This window comes from Glycine soja, chromosome 4 (assembly GCF_004193775.1).
Source record: "Glycine soja cultivar W05 chromosome 4, ASM419377v2, whole genome shotgun sequence".
Taxonomy (NCBI): domain Eukaryota; kingdom Viridiplantae; phylum Streptophyta; class Magnoliopsida; order Fabales; family Fabaceae; genus Glycine; species Glycine soja.
In genome coordinates this window covers 9,432,219-9,439,038 of record NC_041005.1, presented here as the reverse complement: position 1 = coordinate 9,439,038, position 6,820 = coordinate 9,432,219, and the positions used below count along the sequence as shown (strand labels likewise).

At 27.0% G+C, this 6,820-nt stretch overlaps 1 long non-coding RNA gene across 1 annotated transcript; it reads left to right on the top strand.

The window, feature by feature from the left end:
• Positions 1-1,946: 1,946 nt before the first annotated feature.
• LOC114408100 lies at positions 1,947-4,249 on the top strand. The gene is made up of 2 exons (XR_003665810.1): positions 1,947-2,094; positions 3,895-4,249. It is a non-coding gene; the product is annotated as an uncharacterized LOC114408100 (long non-coding RNA).
• The last annotated feature ends 2,571 nt before the right edge of the window (positions 4,250-6,820 follow it).

Below are 6,820 nucleotides of genomic sequence, written 5' to 3'. Positions count from 1 at the left end.
ATGCACCAAAGTTATTGGAGAGTAAAATAATGATGATTTTGAGCAAGCTAACATGTGAGAAATAATTGATGAAAAAGACGGACTTAATCGTACTGAGCTAAATAAAGAAGATAAATTGGGTTGTTTGGCCCATCAGACATAAGTGTGAAATGGCTATTAATCAAATAAAACCCTTTGGGCTGCAAATTTGTTGACCTGGACCAGCCTTGTGTAAGGCTAGCGGGCCAACAAGTCAAATCATTCCTAATTAAGAATAACCATAAAACATAAAATTAATCATACTTAATATACAAAATGCTAAGAAATGTATATAAATTAACAAAAAAAAAAAAAAACTAAAATGGTTAATTGAGTTGGGTCATAAAAGCCAGGTTTTTCAGGCTTAAATTTTATGAGTCTAGATTGGCTTGACCCACAACCTTTTCTTAAGCTAAATTTTAATTGCGCAACTCAATCTTAATTATAGGTTGTTTAGTTTGTCCCATCGTGCCGAACTTATATTGTTAGCTCTAATATCCTAGCCCTATTCGCCTCTTAAGTCACATCGTTTATTCTCAATTTTAAATTCAAATTAAATTCTAAATCTTAATACTTCTCATCAAAATGAAGATATTTTTCTTGCAATAAAACTATAATAAGATGAAATTTGATTTAAAATATTATTAAAAATATCATTAATGTTAAAATACCTCATTGATAAAATAATATTATTACATTGAAATGTAAAATAAATATTCAAATAAAATATTAGAGAAACAAAATTAGAGAAAATAGGTGATGCTATGATAATGTATATGAATTTTATATCATCATTCAATTACAAATCATCATGATAAATCTATTGACTTTTATAATAACTACACAAAAAACTCAATATATTTTTATGTTATATCAATATATGACCATCAAACTCATAAAATTATGAATTGTGAAAATATAAAAAATGTATTATTAATAAATATACTTCAAACATATATTCTTATATTATAAATTATAATACACAATTTGGAGAGAATGCGAGAGTCCCGGCTTTCAATTAAACATTCACAATATTCTCTATCTGATCTCTTTTATATTTGCATTCAATATATTACTCCACAATTAGCCTGGGAAGCAGCCGTCACAACCACCATAGGCCATTCTATGTCAATGATCCTCTTCATTTCCTCACCCAAACCTTCCCATGCAACTCTCTGCTTCCCACTAATTCGTTTTAGCAATACTAAAAGATTCTCCTCCATGCAACTTAACGGTTGATAACAAGTATTAGAATTCAATTATTCAATAGAATGTTACTTTTTACAAAAATATCAATATATAAAACCTAGTCACTAGGATCCATTTCCTCTAGTTATAACTTCATATAACAAATATTTATCTATCTCGTCAAAGAAATCTAACTTAATTAATTAAGTGTGTAAGTTATTATAAATATTTTGATATATTTTTTTTTATTTTCATCAATAAAATTTAATCATCTCCATCCACGAGAAAATTTAACACACGTGTTCATAATAAAACTCACCCAATCATGTATATTATGTCATTTATGGTGCTGGCTAAGGTGAAGATCTAAAAACGTGTCTAACATGTGGAAGGTTAAAAAATAACCTGAAGAAAAAAAAATTAAAATCATTAAAAAAGATAAATTTTAAAATAATAAATAATTACTAAAAGTTTTAATTTTTTTTTAATCTGAATCCTCTTTCTCTTTCATTTTCTCTGAATTTTTTACGGATCCACTTCGTCATCTTCCTTTCTCCAAGATCAGTGCAAGGATAAAATAAACAAAAATTGCACTTTAGATTTATCAACATTTTTTTTATTAATTTTTTAAAGCAAAAAGGTCATACGTGTTGACCAAAACACTCCACTATCACTATTTTCTTTAAAATAAAAAAAAAAGACTTTAAATTTTTACTTTAAATCTCACTTTGGACTTTGCCTCAACCTACCACAACCTCTTCTCCCTCGAAACCGTCACTGATGGGAGAATCACTACGGTGCTTAGTGTTGCCCTTTGCCTTGCTTTGATTTCACAATCCATTGCTTCCTCCTCTGCATGACGTAAATTAACCTTCGTCGTCAACTACAGTGAGTGGTTAATGTTCTCGTTTCCTTTTTTATTTATTTGTTGTACGTTTTCTGATATGGCAAATTGAAGAAATCAGTAGCACGATTTGTTTCATTTTTGTTTTGTGTTATTTGTTGGATTCTGGTTAGTTTGTTTAGTTGATCACAATCATGAAGTTGCTTGATTTTTTTGTTGATCTTTCTTCGGTTGCTCTCAATTGAGTTGGAGGATTTGAAATTTGGAATGAATTGGTTGTTTATTTTTTGTTGAGAAATATGTTAATTTTAAGATAATGATTTTAATTCTTAAATTTGAGGTTTTGAAATTATGAATAGAGATTTTGATTTGGTACTTGGAAAGAATTGAAGAAACCACCAACAGAAAATTAACGTGGCACGGATGAAATTAGAAACAAAAAAAAGGTAAAAAAAATATTATACATAAAAAAATAATTCAAATATATTAAAAAATACCAATTAAGCAAGTGTTCCTTCTTCTGAATATTTTATTAATATATCTAACGGTTGTTATTTACCGTCCACCTGATTTCGGATTCGAAATACCGTTTTTTTCTTTTAAAATAAATGAATTTAGGGACCAGCAGGTATCGAGAAAGGCTGCATAGACAAAAAGTATGATAATGAGCAATGAGTTGGTAAATGCTTATCTGATAGTAATAAAATATAATTTTAATTTCTATAAAATTGATTTTTATGTCTTTAATTTATTTATTTTTTGACATTTTGATTTTTTTTTCTTTTTAAAATGAATCTTGTGACTAAGCGGTATATTCGGCACTAGGTTCTTGAAGGGGCTCTTGTTGCAGTCCTTGAGTGTTGGGGCATGGGATGGTATATATATATATATATATATATGATAACATGATGTATGATGCTTAACATGATGTTATTTATTTTCATGTGGTATTCTTTTTTTGGCAAAATATTTTATTTACCATATAGTCTTAAGGAAATTAATTTAGACAAATATTATATATTCTGGTTTACAATCTTTATTGTGGAAATAACATTGTTTCATTTTGTAAACAAATTAATATTCGTGTATCATTTTTTAATTTTATTAGCTATTTGTTTCTTCCTTATAAGTTCATTATTGCTATTTTAAAAGTAAAAGTTATTGCAATTGCTATAAAATGTTTTTATTAATTAAGATTTCCTTTATATTAAATTCATAATAGCAATAATTAATTTGAGAATTAAAGATTTTTATTAACTTTGTGAATGGAGCAATAACATATACTACCAATAACTATTCTCTCTTCTTAACATTATTATTTGTGTATATATTTTATTTTTCTCTTCTCCTCTTTGTCATTATGACCATTGCTTGTGAGGTTCTAGCAAATTTCTTACCTTGATTACATGAGTTCAGATACATCATTGATGAAACAAATTAATGGTAGATAATATGTGTTATTGCTATAAAAAAGATAATTATTTTTTCAAGTCAAAGATAGTTAATCTAGCGAACACACAATTTATTTAGTCGATTTTAGAAAATAATTAATAAGGCATTTTTGTAAAAATTATGTTTAATATAGAAACTAATTTTTTCAAAAGTTTATAAAGAGTCTTGACTTATGAAATTAATGATTGACATTTGTAATTTTAAAAAATGTTTAATTCGTCATATGTATAAATATAATTAATTTTTTTTATTAATCTTTTGATATATTATTAGTTAATTAATATTTTAGAATTTATAACTACAAGTATGTTGTATAACATTTAATGGTATATATTTATTGAATGATTTATTTAAATTTTTATAATTGCCCCCCTGGTGTTTGTGTTTGCTAGGAGGAGGAGGAGGTGTACCTAAGTTAAGAAAACTCCAACATTCAGATTAGAATTCAATTCAATAGAGTAATATTCAGATATTTGGACAATGCGTACCAGGTTGATATTGTAAGCTAGGGGGGTACTAAAAAATAGCAGGTTAAGGAGGTCAATGAACTTTTCATGATCCATTAGAGCGAGTTCAAGGTGCAACAAATGCATGTGAAGTGTGTGAGCTTGACTAGACAATAAAGAGTACTTACTGGTGTGACTTGTGAGTGATAATGATCGAATTTAGTTAGGTGCTGGGTCTTTTTATTCTTTCATAACTAATCTTATCAGTATTAATTAAGTGAAACTATTAGTTTTGAATTTATTAATTCCATCATATATATATATCATATACTAAATGATATTACAAAAAATTATAAGATTACAAATTTAATCTATAAATAAAATATAATTGATTCAAAATGAAAAATGGAAGTGTCAACAGTATTCCCGTGGAAGTTAAAAAATTAAGAGAATTGAATACGCTAAAAAGAAGAGGAAAAAAAAAAATTGATCTACACGTTTCTTGTCTTACAATTGGAAAAATTATTGCATGCTCATATGATATAAAAAAATTTATGACGGGACTACTCAGACGGACGATAATTTCTCCTTCCAATTCCACCAAGAGCTCATAATCAAGCACGTCGTCATATTTAAAAGAAAAAATTCGCGAAATCAAAATCATCTTCATCATCTTGGTTGTCAATGAACTTAATTACAATATTTTCATCACGCACTCTTCAAACAAGTTTTTTGTCAACTGTCGTTATTGGCACGTTGTAATAAATCATTTTTGTAATAGTTGTAGTTTTGATCCATAATGACTACAAATTGATTTTGAAATTATATGTTGGATGTTATGTTGTAATGGATGGTGTGGGAGGATAACTTCTAATAAATATGTTACAATAGAGGTATAAGCAAGGAAGTTTAGGTTGAGTTTAGTTAAATTCGTGATTCAATTTAATTAAATTTAAAAAAGTTAATTTAGATTGATTAAAGAAAAAAATGAAATTAAAATAAAACAATCTATTTATAAATGATTTAAATTAGATACGAGTCAAAATATTTGATTTTTTAAAATTTAATATTTTTTATAAGTTAAATTTTTTATTAAATAAATTAGACACATATTTTTTGTTAAATTTTTTATTAAAAAAAAAAAAACTTTATGATGTTGACACACAACTGTTTCTTCCATACCCCTCTTTTGATGGTGTCACTGTTGCACATGTGGATCCCCCTCCATATGCAAGCTTTGAGTGGTCTCCTTCGTTTCTAAAGTAAACAACACATCCGTTCTCTCACTGAATAATATTTTTCCTTCATAGCTGACTAATAAAAATTCTCACCACCCAACCGTACGCACGTGACTCCATTCAATTAACACATTACCAAGCACAAAACAAAATTTAATCTCCTTCCAGTTTCTCCCTTCTCTTATCCAAAATTCTGCAGTTTCTTTTTATACACAAAAAATTCAGAGTGGAGACAATCTCTCACTTACTTAAATTAGCATTTGATTTTCTTAAAATTTAAAAATATATAATAATAATAATAATAATTTAATACAAATTAATGGATCAACGAGTTAAGATATAAAAACTTGTGATCTAATCTAAAATTCAATAGATTTAATTGGTTCGGTTTGACTCTAACTCAAACATAAAAATTATCTAATCCAAATTATTTAGATTGATTTGAATTATTTTGGATTCATGGGTATCCCGCTTACACTCCTAGTTAGGGAAGTGATTAGTTAAGGTTTGTTGTATTTTGAAGAAATGTGCATGGGATACGGTACTGGCTCTTTCGGTGCATACTTGCATGTGGTTAAAGGGTTTATTTTCATATCTTTATGCAAAAGTTGATACAGGGGAAGTTGGATTTTGATTGTCCTAATATTAACTTGACATTTTTTATTATCGAGAAATTATCTTCGATAAAGTATCGAGAAATAATCTTTTAATATTGGTTAATTGTATGGTGATAGAAGAAATGAATATTTAGAAAGCATCAAGATACTAGAAGATATTAACGGTGGAGATTAAAGATACAAGTTATCAAGGGTGAAGATTGAAGACTAAAGTTATCGACGGTGAAAATTGAAAATACTTAATGGTAGATATCAAAGACCAAAATTATCAATGGTGAAGATTTAGGGAAAGTTTGTACCCATTACGGGTAGTTATAAATTGTATTCTATAAATATAGAACTTGTATATTGTAATAAAGGGGGTTGATACACAATCACTTAATTTCTAAAACACTAACACACCTACCATTGAAATTGACAACGGTTCAGCAGGTTATCATGTATGTATATAATTTCTCACTTATTATTATCGAAATTACTTACAAACTAATTATTAAATCAAAAACATTTTTATCAAAAGTAATTTTATTAACCTATGCATTACAACCTTATTATAACTAAAATGGATATATTTATCGAAATTATTATCATATTTTATATTAAATATTAAACAATTCTCTATTAAGTTAAAAACTAAGAACTTACTTGTTTGATTAAAAGGAACTCATAATCGAAAATAAATTTTATATCTCACTCTCAAATATTTATTTATTAATAGAATTATTCAGTAAAAATTCTTTTACTATCTTAAGACTATTTTTTTTTCGAGAAATAAATACAATTTTCACAATTAATACCTAAATCATAATTGGTACGTGATTATGGGTTATAATGGGACAATTCTTACGAATACAGATCCAAGTGTGAAGGAATAAGGGATAGTTTACAATTTTTCTCTTTGTATAGTTTTCGTTGGTTTTTGTTATACGATCTAGTTATGTTGAGAAAGTGAATGTGCATGTGTTGGTCTTTCTTTCTACAATTTTTCTCTTTTTTTCGTTGGTTTTTGTTAAAGGA